This window comes from Papio anubis, chromosome X (genome assembly GCF_008728515.1).
Source record: "Papio anubis isolate 15944 chromosome X, Panubis1.0, whole genome shotgun sequence".
NCBI lineage: Eukaryota > Metazoa > Chordata > Mammalia > Primates > Cercopithecidae > Papio > Papio anubis.
In genome coordinates, this window is record NC_044996.1 from 82,343,278 (window position 1) to 82,357,748 (window position 14,471).

Consider the following 14,471-nt stretch of genomic DNA (forward strand, 5'->3'; position numbering starts at 1 on the left):
TCCTGTTTATTTTCCCTAGTACTCTCTCCCCTGATTCTCTGTTCTTAACTTGCCCCTCTGGATGCCACAAAATTAGTGCTTCCATATCCTTCTATCCTTTAGAAGTGCCCATTAGTATATTTCAGTTGTGAATCCCTTCCATCTAAGTCTTAATGATATCTTTGATTTTTTTTTTTACTTCTTCATGTTGAAAAATCTCATTTTGCTTTGTTTTCAGCTCTTACTCTTCACACTGGCATATTGACAGTCAAGGCTGGAAGCACCATACCCGATTTCCTTCTCAGTCATTTTCTCCTGCAAATCACTGGGTGTCTCTCTCACTATTATTCTTCTGTCGCTGACATGTCTGCTGCTGTCTATAGTATCTGGTCTTACAGTCTGATATGGGCATGTTTTGCTCCCCCCTCCCACCACCTTTTCCAGTTAAAGTCATCTTGATCAGGTCGGCAAGTCTCCAGGCAACCACATTCTTCCTTAGTGAGATGCACTCGATCCCTAGCCAAAAGCCTATCACTCCAGTATCTTAAGCCATTGTCCAAAACACAAATTTGCACAGCTTCAACCCTTCCCTGCATCTCCAGCTGTGCTGGCTACAGCCACCCCCACACCTAGCCTCAAGGGACCTCTGACCTCCAAGCTAGCCCTGCAGCGACTGAGATGTAGACAAATCCTATTCCCCTCAGTTCATATGAAACAATATTGGAATTTATCAAAAGGAAATTTGCTAGGAAACCAAGTGAAAAACAAAACCAGAGGGAGGGAGGGAGAGAGGGAGAGAGAAAATACAAAAGCTTAGGAGGGGATGCATTACACACTCCCGATTCCTTATCCTGAGATAACTACACTCTGGTTGAAGATTGTCTTGGCTGGCACAGCTCACAGGGCACACAGGATATGAGACTATAATCCTTCAACCTTTTCACAAAGGGGCAATAGCCATGGGGCGGGGGAAGAGCTTGCAGAAAGACAAAAAGAGTCTTTGTGTGTCTGGACTGTTTCATTCCATAGAAATGATACCTGAAGAAGTGTGAACTCCCAGCATCTCTGGGAGGGGCAGGAAACCCTACCTACCAGCCCTTGTTACCCTGGAAGCTCCTTGCAAATTTATTGAACTCATCTATTGGTTCTGATAGTTTTTAGTGGATTCTTTAGGATTTTCTATATACAAGATGATGCCATCTGCAAATAAAGGTAATTTTACATCTTCCTTTCCAATCTGGATGTCTTTTATTCTCTTTTCTTGCTTAATTGCCCTGGCTAGAAATTCCAGTACAATGTTGAATAGAATTGGCAAGAGTGGACATTTGCATCTTGTTCTTGGTCTTAGCAGGAAGCTTTCAGTTTTTCACCATTGTATGATGTTAGCTGTGGGTTTTATGTAGATGCCGTCTCACTATTAATTCTTTGGTTATTAATTCTTTCATAAATAACCAATGCTTTATTGTAAAGCTCTGCTATACTTATTGCGTTTTCTTTCTTTATTTTACTTTCAGCCTCCTTTTTTGTACATTTTCTTTTGAAAATTCTTGACTGTCTCTGCAGTGTTAGAGAAATCGAGAGGGAAAGGTTTGATTTTCTTTCAGTCACCTATTCAGCAAGCACTTATTAACTGCCTACTGTGTGCCAATACTGTCCTAGGTTTTTGGGGATATAGCAATGAAAAAAATAAAGTCTCTATCCTCTGGAGCTCACATTCTAGGGATGAACTTAGACAATAAGTAAATGGTCAAGATAATTACATAGAAAGATAAGCGCTGAGGAGGAGGAAATCAGGGTGTTGTGAAAGGGAGGGCTTCCAGGGCTGCTTTACAGTGAGTGATCAGGGAAGGTCTCTTTGTGGAGGTGACATCATGGCTGGGATCTGAATGATAAGAAAGAGCAGACCATCAGAAGAGCTCAGAGAAGAGTGCCCCAGCAGATGGAACAAGTGCACATGACTTGAGGTGGGAATGAGCCAGGCAAGTGGGTGGGGGGAGGGCAACTAAGAAGGCAGCTCAATGTGGGAGGGAGAAAAGGGGAGAGTGGGAGGTGATGAGGGCAAAGCCAGACACTTATCTTGCAGGCAAGGATGTTGGAGAAACCAACACATGATGGGAAGCCACTGGAAGGTGTTAAACAGAGGATGCTGTAATCTAATTTAAGTTAGTAAAAACAATCCCTCTGGCTGATATATCTGTACATATCTAGATATCAGGCTTTGTGAAGCACCAGGCTATTTGGAGTTGGTCCAGAAATTTGAGATAGTTGGAGGGCCTCTGCTCACCTCTGCAGCGTCACCTCACAGTGCAGCCCAATAAACCAAATCATGTCCCTCCTTTCCTCAAAACCTTCCTATGGCTCCCGATTTCTCTGAAAATGAATACCTTCTTGATGGCCATCAGGACACTACCAAATCTGCCCCTCTCCATCACTCTCTGCCCTTTTTGCTATTGCTCACGCCCTTGCTTACTCCTTCCAACTATACCAGCTTCCTTGCCTATTCCTCAAACAAGTCAAGCATGTTTCCACCACAGGCCCTTTGTACTGGCTGTTCCCTTTGTCTAAAATGCTTTTGTGCGGATATCTGCCCAATTACTACCTTGTCAGCGAGGTCTTCCCAGCCCAACACCATTTCCTCTCTGATCTCGCCTACCGCTCTTTCCTTCTTTTGCTTGCTCTACTCCAGCCACATCAACCTTTTTGCTGTTGTTTCTTAAGCTCAGCATACTCACCTGGGGGCCTTTCCCACCACCTTTTTTGTTCCAGACATAATGGCTTTCATTTAGGTACAATACCAGTGGGACAGAAACTAGGGGATCAGACAAGAGGAAAGATGAGAAGAGGAAGGCAGCAGGCTGAGCCTGGAGTGATTCTCTGAGTTGATTAGTATATGATAGGCGACAGAAGCTTTTGTGGTTTCTTTCGTGTGTTGTGAATTGCTTATTTTTTATGATCATAAAAGCAGTAGATACTCATAATAGAAATTTTGGAAAATAAGAAATGTAACTGTTTGGCAGTTTCTTCAGTTAAACATAGAGTTACCAAACGAATAACACAATGATTCCACTCTTAGTTATCTACCCAATAGAAATAAAAACTTGTCCACACAAGGACTGGTACACTAACATTTGTAACAACATTATTCATAACAGCTGAAAAGTGGAAACAACTCAAATTTCTATCAACAGATGAATGGATAAACAAAATGTGGTCTATCTGTACAATGGAATGCTATTCAGCCTTAAAAAGGAATGAAGTATTGATACATGCTATAATGTGGATGAACCTTGAAAAAGTTACATTAAGGGAAGGAAGTCAAACACAAAAGGCCACATATCATACGATTCTATTTAAATGAAGTGTCCAGAATAGGAAAATCCATAGAAATGAGACAGAAAGTTGATTAGTGTTAGCCAGGGAGTAGTGGGAGGGAGGAATGTGGAGCGATTGCTAATGGGTATGGAGTTTCTCTTGGAGTTGATGAAAATGTTTTAAAATTGGTTGTGGCGACGGTTGCACACTTTTGTGAATATACTAAAAACCACTGAATTGTACAGTTTAAAAGGGTGAATTTTATGGTATATAAATTATATATCAATAAAGCTATTATTCAAACATAAAAATATATAAAGATTTAGATAGATATCACTCAATATCCCATTGCCTCAAGGTAACCCTTGTTCACATTTTGATGTAGTTTTTATTTCCCTACCTATTTATTTATCTATTGGTAAATAAGTGGAGATATAGATATATAATTTCAAAATGGTAAACATAGTATATATACAGTGTTATCTGTTTTACATTTATTATAGTGTGAGCAGTTGAATATTTTCCCCAAAAATGATTATACTGTTTGCTTGTTTCTCAAGTATCAAAGCTCTTTCCTCAAGAGTCCTACCCTCTGGTATATTTGGGGGGAAGAAAAGGAGATTTGTCTCATATCCACCATTGAGCTGTGCATGAGCACTGCTCTTCTGTTCCATATGCTTATCCCTGCTCATATCTCCCTTGGCTTCATCCTGTCACCACCTATAAATCCTGAACTATAGTTCCCTCTGATTTTTTGCTGCTACATCTACATAGCCTCGGTGAGTGGGAGGAAAGGGGATAAGACACACTCCTTTGGAAGCCCTGTCCCTTTATTCAACACAGTTCACCACAAAATGCTGAATGGGCATATAAACCTTTACTGAAAATTTGGAGTGATGGAGGGAAGTTACAGTTGCCCCAAGAGTCAACTGATAGAAGCGAGGGCAGAGATGCTCACCTTGTGTTCACAGACCTGGCGACCCCTGTGAACTATTATGTATGTGAATAGGCTCAGGCTACTGTCCTTGGGCTTCCGACCTGTGTCTGTGTTGCTATAGACTTCCATGGAAATTCTGGGTTACTGGCATTTCTCAATTATCTCATAATCTAGGTGGGGGTATGATTTGGAGGCAGCTATGTAGTGGAAAGATAGACTGTTCCTTACATATAGGCTAGTAGCCCCCTCAGGAAAGATTCCATGAAATTTCTAGTCACATTACATCCATGTTCTAATAGAAAAATGACCACTCTTTTCTGCCTCTATTATAGACAAGATCAGTTAGCCACCATTTTATCACATTCTACTGACCTATTAACACAAATAAACAATGTTACCCTGAGGTCATGCTTCCAAGACAAAGTCTTAACTGAGACAAACCAGCCTAGATCATTGAACCAGAAAAATTCTTAGACACCCTGGACTGAAGAACCACTGTCACGTGATTTCGTGAGGCAAATGAGAAGGAACCAGTGCATGAAGATACAGATTGGAGAGGGAAGTAGTCCTAGTTGATAGTAGCTTAGTGGGCAGGCCCCAAGAAGAGACCGTGCGGCGTGGCCTGAATCCATAGCTGCATAACATTGGAGCTGCTGGTGACAGGAAAATGGTGCTGGCTCAGCCATAACCCTGATATCTGAACTGCACATTAAAAAAGACTGGTGATACCCATGTATTGTATGTACTGGTGGTCTTTGGCATTATTGGGGAATTGGGTATAGTGGGCCCAGCAATTACCTGGTTCAGGCCTGCACCAGTCCTGGCAGAATTTATTGCAGAACTTCCTAACCTTTCTCGTTCAAAGCACACATAGAAAATGGTAACATTTGTATAGCACAGTAGGATAAACAGGAAAGTACTCATGATCAGAAAGGTGACTGGTCCAGTCTCCAGCTGCCTCAGGTTCTGCCCAGTCACTTAAAGCTGAGGGGATTAATATCTGTGTTGCAGCACACAGACTGGGAAGCTCTGCTTTATTGAAGGGCATCTGCTTCTGGTGGCACCTTGGAGCTCAGAGCTAAGTAATCCAAACCACCACCACTCCCTGGCCATATGTCTGCTTGGCCTTAGAAATATCTATCTTGAGAAGCAGCAACTTATCTCCTGGAGCAATTGAGACCCTGAGCTTCACCTGTGATAAGTGCTGCCAACATTCTTTGGGCCAGGCTGACAGCCAAATTATCCACTTTGCCAAGTAAATTATCATCTACTTGAGAGGTGTTCTCAGAACAGAAGAGGGAACTTCTATTCCTGTATCAGACCTTCAACTTATTCTTAGGTCTTATAGTTAGGATGCTCAGCCTTGAAAAGGGAATGTATTCACTCTAATTCAGCATCCCCAGGCTCCAGGACTCTATGTATAAACTATGGCAGAGGTTCATCAAGTTTTCAAGTTCCTCTACTTGAATTTGGCTCTTTTTGTAAAAGAGAAGTGAGACCATTTCAGGTGATGCCAGGTCTTCAGTGGTTAAAGGCAATGGTGTTTTGAGAGAGACCAGGTATTGATGAATCTGGATCTGCTGGCTCATGTAGGCTCATTCAAGTTAGAAGGGTGGAAAATGGCATTTCACATCCACTCCGAGGTAATATGAGGAGCAAATGATTCTTTTGGGGTATGAATTAATCTTTAGTTTTCTGTCACCTAAGAATGTGATCTTTTATTCTGGTTGGATTTAGAGCCTTGAATTTATATTAATTTCCTTCCTAAACCTGACTTTCCATTAGCTCTTGTTCTGAGTTATATTGGAATACTACAGCAGCGCCACCTGCAGGTCACACTAAAGAAATGCATATTGACAACTTGGAATTTGAATCTTAGAATTCTAATTAAGAGATATAGACTAGTAGTTTCTAACGCCTTGACGGGCATCAGAATGGCTGAGAATCAAAAAACGAAATAAAAAGCCAAATGAAAGAAAATACAAAACAAAACAAGACAACAAATCCTCAGGCTTCACGGAGACCTCCTAAATCAGAAATTCTGGAGATGGGAGCCTCATTAATTTTTTAAAAATAGTTCTGATACTTCTGACTTTTGGGAAACACTGGCTTTGTTGATACAGGACAAAATGCCTGCAGTACTTGAATGGCAAACCCCTAAGTGATCAAGGACATATAGAAAAACTTGGGACGTCCGGGCTATCACTACAAGTTTATAACCCGTGTGTCAAGCCTAATCCTGACTCTCACCAACATTTGCAAGTCAGTGAGGCATCACCTAGACTATGGTTGCAGAGAAGAATTTTTTCTTTTTGAAATTTTATATTTTAAGTGAACACAAAGAACTTCTGATTTCCAGTCTAGCATGTAAAGGGCTTAGAAATTGCCACTCCATTCTAACAACAAGTAAAAAGCTGAAAAAAACTAAAAATTCAAGTACTCTTCTTAGATCCATCAGAGAAGTAATGTCAGAGGGCAAACTACTGTCCTCAAAATTGGAGAGACAGACGAGCAAACACACAGAATCACAACTTACCAGAGAAGAAACCTATAAACAGAAACCTCTGCAAGAACCAGTGTCAGGGGAAGAAAACCTGAACTGTAATGGACCAATTGCTCAAGACTGAGGGTGGACAATATGAGGGTTAAAAACTCCAGGGGGACCCAGTCTTAGGGGACCCCAACACTTTTTTGAATTTTAGCTCCAGGAGCTCTACCAGGTTCTCACAGCAAATATCAGAAAAATCCTCTCATTCTTTCAGCAAGGGGAGGGGAAAAGTAACCATTTTGAAATATGCAGAACATTCTGTTCTTCTTAACAAAGTCTGCCCTCAGGAGAAACTATTTTACCAGAGTCTAACCTGCTGAACTTTTATCAGAGTCTAACCTACTTGGGGGAAAGGAAATACCCAATCCCAGTCCCCGCTAGCCATCCTGACACACCTAAGATGGGGGAAAACCAAGAATCACTTGTGAAGTTCACAGTCCAGGGACACAGGCTCACCAAAAGACTGAGACCTAATTATAGGATGATAAAATGCTTCCCCTTCCCTCCTTTAGCAATGAATCTTACTATTATATTGCTGAAGACCTATTTGCCACAGTTTCCTGTAGCCAAGGCATCATGTCCACTTTCCAACGAAAGACTACAAGGCATGCAAAAAGGCAAAAAAAGAAAAATCCACCACAGTTTAAACAATGCAAACTGCTTGTTTACAGTTTAAAGAGTGTAAACAAGCATCAGAACCAAGTCAGATATGGCAAAAATATTGGAATTACTAGTTTAGAAATTTTAAAAGCTATGATTAATACACTAGGTTTCAATGGAAAAAGTAGACAATATGGAAGAACAGATAGATAATGTAAGCAGAGATGGAAATTCTAAGAGATTGTAAAAAAAGAAATGCTAGAGATCAAAAACACTATAACAAAAATGAAGCATGCCCTTGATGGGTTCATTAGTAGACTGGACATAGCTGAGGAAAGAACCCGTGAGCTTAAGGACATGGCAATAGAAACTTCCAAAACTGAAGAATGAAGATTAAAAAAATGCTCCGGAAAAAAAAAAAGTAACAGAATATCCAAGAACTGCAGAACAACTATATAAAAGTAGTAAAATACATGTAATGGGGATACCAGAAGGAGAATAAAGGTAGAACAGAATAGAGGAAATATTTGAAGTAATAATGATAGAGAATTTCTTCCAAATTAATGCCAGACACCAAGCCACAGATCCAGGAATCTCAGAGAACACCAAACAAGATAAATACTAAAAGAGCTACACCTAGGCATATCTTATTCAAACTTCAAAAATCAAATATAAAGAAAAAATATTGTAAGAAGCCAGAGGGGGAAAAGAACCACCTTACCTACAGATAAGAGTTTCATCTGACTTCTCAGAAACCATGCGAGCAAGAAGAGAGTAGAGTGTAATACTTTTAAGTGTTGAGATTTAAAAACAAAACAACACAAAAACAACTGATAATTTTGTACCCTGTGAAATTAGCCTTTAACAGTGAAGGAGAAGTAAAGGCTTTTTCAGACAAACAGAAGTTGAGGGAGAGTGATATCAGAAAGACGGCAGAATAGGACTTCCTAGCACTCATCCCCTAAAAAACCATCAATTTGAACAGGTATAAACACACACAGATACCTTCAAAGAGCTAAGAAGACCAAGTAGGAGACGACAGAAGCTGAATGTAGCACAGAAATAATAAAAGATTATTTGAAGAGGGTAGAAAGGACAGTTTCACATTACCTCTGTCACCCCTTTCTGAACCCCAGGCAGCACAGTGCAGAGAGAGATATCCTCCACAAAGGGGAAGGAGCATCGGACTTTTCCTGGGATCCCAACACCGGGCTGCCCCAGTAAAATCCAGCACCAGGCAGGCCTGCATCACACCAGCCTCCAAGCTGGACCCCAGTTGCCATAAGCAGCTCCAGACCACCCCAGCACTGGGCCAGCCCATAAGAACCCAGCCTCTAGGCTAGGCCCCAGTTCCAGGCCAGCACCTCTAGCCCCAAGCACTAGGCTGCAATTTGCAGCCCCAAAACCCAAGCTTGCCCCGATGGACCCAGCCTCCAGGCTGGTTCTTGTGGACACAGGCTCCTGACTGTCTCCTACAACCCCGTGCTCTAGCTGACTCAGGGTCCAGGCCTGTCTCAGCAGACCCCAGGGCTGGAATGACACCCATGGACCTAGGCACCAGGCCAGCCTTCAGACTTAGCCTCCAAACCAACACCACACACCCAGCCTCTGGGACAGCTCCCATGAACCCAGTATCCAGACCTACCTCAGCACCAGACTGGCCCCAGACTCCAGTAAATCCAGGGTCCAGGCAATAGCTCCAAAAATATGCTTAACCAAGGAGGTGAAATATCCGTACACTAAACATTATATAACATTGATGAAACAAATTGAAGAAAACACACACAAAAAATGAAAGATATATTGTGTTCATGGATTAGAAGAATTAATATTGTTAAAATGTTCATACTGCCCACAGCAATCTACAAATTCAACACAACTCCTATCAAAACTCTCATGATGTTTTTCACAGAAATAGAAAAAAAAAATCCTAAAGTTAATATGGAACCATAAAAGACACCAAATAGCCAAAGCAATCTTGAGCAAAAACAGCAAAGCTGGAGGCATCACACTACTTGACTTTGAAATATACTACACATCTATAGTAACCAAAACAGCATGGTTCTGGCATGAAAACAGACACATAGACCAATGGAACAGAATAGAGAGCCCAGAAATAAGTTTTCACATATATGGTCAGTTGATTTTCAGCAAGGGTGACAAGAACACACAATGAAGAAAGGACAGTCTCTTCAGTGATGAATGGAGCTGGAGACCATTATCCCAAATGATCTAATACAGGAGAAGAAAACCAAATGCCACATGTTCTCACTTTTAAGTGGGAGCTAAACATTGAGTACACATAGACAGAAAGAAAGAAACATAGACTGGGGCCTACTTGAGGGTACAGAGTGGGAGGAGGGTAAGAATTGAGAAACTACCTATTGGGTGCTATGCTTAGTATCTGGGTGATAAAATAATCTGTGCACCCCCATAATATGCAATTTACCTATATAACAAAACTGTACATGTAACCCTGAAACTAAAATAAAAGTTTAAAAAAAGAAAATAATTTGTCATATATTTTAAAATTAACAACACATATACCTTGTGAGCCAGCAAATCCACTTCTAAATTCTACCCATTAGATGCATAAAAATATTCACAGTAGGATTATTTGTAATTACCCAAATGTTTATCAGTAGTAGAAGGAATAAATAAATTGTGGTGTATTCCTGCCATGGAATACTATACAGCAGTGAAAATGAACAAGCTGCAGTTACACCCAGCAACATGGATGAATCACATAAACAACATCAAATTAAAAAGCCAACTGCAAAGTAGCATCCACTATATGACTCCCCTTCATAATCTTCAAAAACAGGCATAACTAAATTATAATATTAAAAGTCAATATAGTGGTTTACCTTTGTGGAGAAGGGAAAGAGTAAAAGTTATGAGGTGAAACTTGGGATATAGAAATGTTCTATTTCTTGACTTGGGTTATATAGTTACATAGATGTTTTCTTTGCGATAATTTACTGAGTTATACATTTATAATTTGTGCACTTAAAAATATCTTTTCTAGCCCAAGATTATATTTTTAAAAAGGCAATCTGTCAGGGATTTACAAGTATAGGAATAATTAATAGGAAGTGACAATGTCTCAGGGGACTATTGAACGTGAGAACGGTCACCTGCCAAATACCTTCTATACATAATACCAAATATTATGGAATGAATGTCTTCCCCCAAAATTTGTATGTTGAAGCCCTAACCCCCAATGTGACTGTATTTGGAGAGATGATCTTTAGGGAGGTAATTAAAGTTAAATTAGGTCATAAGGGTTGGGCTCTAATTCAATGGGGCTGATGTCCTTATAGGAAGAGGAAGAGGCATTGAAGTTTGCTCTCCTTGCATGCACAGAGAAGAGGCCATGTGAGGACACAGCAAGAAGACAGCTGTCTACAGGACAGGAAAAAAAGCCTCGTTAGAAATCAACCCTGACAAAATCTTGATCTTGGACTTCTAGCCTCCAGAATTGTGAGAACATAAATTTCTGTTGTTAAGAAACAAAAAAAAAAAAAAAAAAAAAAGGCTGGAGAAAGGGGTGGGAATACACGGCTCACGCCTGTAATCCCAGCACTTTGGGAGGCCGAGGCAGGCGGACTGCTTGAGCCCAGGAGTTTGAGATCAGCCTGGGCAACATGGCAAAACCCGGTCTCTACAAAAAATACAAAAATTAGCTGGGTATGGTGGCGCACGCCTATAGTCCCAGCTACTTGGGATGCTGAGGTGGGAAGATCAACTGGGCCTAGGTAGGTCGAGGTTGCAGTGAGCCGTGATCGTGCCACTACACTCCAGCCTGGGCAACAGAGTGAGACCTCATCTCAAAATAAAATAAAATAAAATAAAATAAAATAAAATAAAATAAAATAAAATAAAATATAAAATATAAAATACTAAAGGGAGTCCTTTAGGCTGAAAGGAAAACAAATTAGATGGCTAGTTGAATCCACACAAAGAAATAAAGAGCATTGGCAAAGGTCATTGCATAGATAAATATACAGTATAAAAATATGTAGTTTTACTCTTTCCTTCTTTTAGCTAAATTAAAAGATGAATGCGTAAAACAATAATTACAAAACTGTTAATGGAATTAACGTAAAGAGATACGACAATAGGCCTGGTGTTGTGGTTCACGCTTGTAATCCCAGCACTTTGGGAGGCAGAGGCAGGTGGATCACGAGGTCAGGAGATCGAGACCATCCTAGTCAACATGGTGAAACCCAGTCTCTACTAAAAATAAAAAAAAAAAAAAAATTAGCTGGGTGTGGTGGCGGGTACCTGTAATCCCAGCTACTTGAGAGGTTGAGGCCGCAGAATCACTTGAACCTGGAAGGTGGAAGTTGCAGTGAGCAGAGATCGGGCTGCTGCACTCCAGCCTGGCAACAGAGCAAGACTCTGTCTCGAAAAAAAAAAAAAAGAGGTATGACAATAATAACACAAAAGAGGGAGGTAGAAGGGAGCTGCAGTTTCTATATACTATTGCAATTGAGTTAGTATTAATCTGAATTAGATTGTTTTAAATTAAGATGCATATTGTAATCCCCAGAGCAATTATTAAGAAAATAACTAAAAATATAGTAAAACAACAATAAAAGAACTTAAATAATAGGTTAGAAAATATGTATTTCATACAAAAGAAGGCAGTATGGAAAAACAGAAGAAAAAAAAGATGTGACATATAGAAAATAAATAGCAAAACAACAGATGTGAATTCTACCATGTTAATTATAACATTAAATGTGAATAGATTAAACACTCCAATCACAATGCAGAATGTATCTCCTGCATCCTCTTAGACCAAGTTTGATGGACCACCTCCATGACATCTTAACACACTCCTGGATGTGCCTCCTTTGAGTATTCTGAGCTATTATTCTGCGTGTAGGGGGACTGTAGATTGATAAAGTCCAACTTTGAGAGGTTCATGTGGTCCTCAGACCACAATTTCTAGACCAATCTGGAGAGAAGGACCTTCAGGACGGGGAGTAAGAAAATGCCATTCATATTGTTCTAATTTCTAGAATGCCAGATCTGTGAATCACGGAGGATATCCATGGTTATAGGGCACATTCATAAATTTATGGATACTTTTCTCCAGCCAAACTGCCATTCTCTGTTGGGGTCTCTGGGGGGGATTCCACAAAAGTGTAATCCTGCCAAGTGGTTAGGGAAGATTTGCTTTGGCTCCCATCTTGGACTACCACAATCTGACTCCTCATACATCATTAAAATGATCATCTCCAAATATATAGTAGGCATAGCCTACTGTCAGAGGTTATGCTCAGATGAAGGAATTGCAAAATAGATGCTTCACAAAAAGTCATATCTGATCCAGCACTATAAAGGAATATCCCTTTAGTCTTTTGAATGAAATGGCTGACTCTCACAAGCCCAACTTTGACTGGTGTTTGATGCCTATTGCCATAAGCCTGGTATCATTTCCTGCTGAATCACACAGAGTTTGTTAGGTTTCCCTGAGTGGTCTGTGACTATGGTGGTACTCTGTGGTTTTAGGAAGTAGAGGATGAAGCCTATAATTAGAAGGCCAAGGCATGCCCAGGGTAGAGAGGGACAAGGAGTTCTTAGAGATTAGCTTGGTGGTGGGGAGCTAGAGGGAGTCCCCATGGTGGCTGTGATGCCTAGACCAGAAGATACCCTTCTATTATCTTGCTGTTTGACTCAGTCTATCATCTGGTTTGTAAGTAGTGGGTGGTAAGTAGTCTAATGTGGACTGAGAGAACTTTGAAAACTATCAAACCTACAAACTTAAGAAACAAAATTGAAGTCCCTGCTTAACAAGGCAACAGTAGCTGGGGTAGTTAAAAACCTGGAGAAAGGGATGAATTATGCCACCATGGGGAGGGCATCCACCACCATCATATGGCCCTGTCGCCCTGGGAGGGGAGTAAGGTCCAACACAGATCACAAGGTAAGCATGTTCTGTTAGAAAAGGCTCCAATTATCTCAATGGAACTTCAGTAGTCCCAATGGCCTCATGGATTTGTAAACTCCCATGAATATCAACGTCCTATAAGACACAAGCCTGATCTGTGGCCACCAGAAGTCCTGTTAGGCATAATTAACACCTGGAATAGACCTCAGTAGCCTGCTAGAGCTGTACAATGGCTGAGATGTCTGAAAGCAACTGCTAATGGAATGAGCTGTGATCTTGCAGTGGAGCAGTACCTTTCTCCTCCCATTTTCCTAATCTTTGGGAGACATTCTGGGTGACGGTGGACCTTATCCTGATGGTGCAGGCATTTGCTTGGTAATTATCCTTTATCTTGTTACATAGCTTCTCTTGTGTCTTTGAGGCCACAGTATCTCAGGAAGGAGGAACTCACAACCAGGTGGTGATCTGCAACTGAAATCTCCAAGGAAGAGAACCATCTTCACTCATGTGGGCTGAGGGGAAGTTGCTCCAACATGTCACGTTTTGATCTTATAGTTAGGGATTGCCCAGAGACCCCTTGAGGTAAGGCTTCTAGGCATCTGAAGCAACTTTGCTGGTAAGCAGAGCTTATTCTCAGTCTTGTGGAGTCTATGTTTGTTGCTGTCAGCTTCCTAAAAACCAAGCTCAAGAGTAAAAGTACCCTGTACCAGTGTTCAAGGGCCTCTTGTGATAGGATGGTTCACCTGCCAATGCAAGGAAGTCCATCTCAGTGGTTAGATCGCAGAAACAGCTTGAAAAATCAGAGAGAGAGGTTGTGAGCCTCTATAATCTCACCAAGCATAAATGCCCATAAATATCCTCTAAATATTATAGCTTGGGAGCTGGTTGACAGGCCCAAGCACAGGAAAAATATTTTTGGCCTTTCAGGTATATAACTGGGTTGGCTAAGAGGTGATGGTGCCAGAGATGACTTGGGGTTTTCCCAGACTGGGGTTCTTTGTGGGACAAAGTTTAGAGAGTAAATGGGGATATGATCCAGCTCCATTATTGACCCATGTTCTTAAAGGGATGGGAAAGTCCATCTATGAGTTGTTACAAAAACCAAAGGGCATAATTGATTATTCAGCCATCCAAAGTGTCTGTAGGGTTTGATCCTTTAGTGAGGGCTAAGATGGACTCCTTTGGAAAGCCAG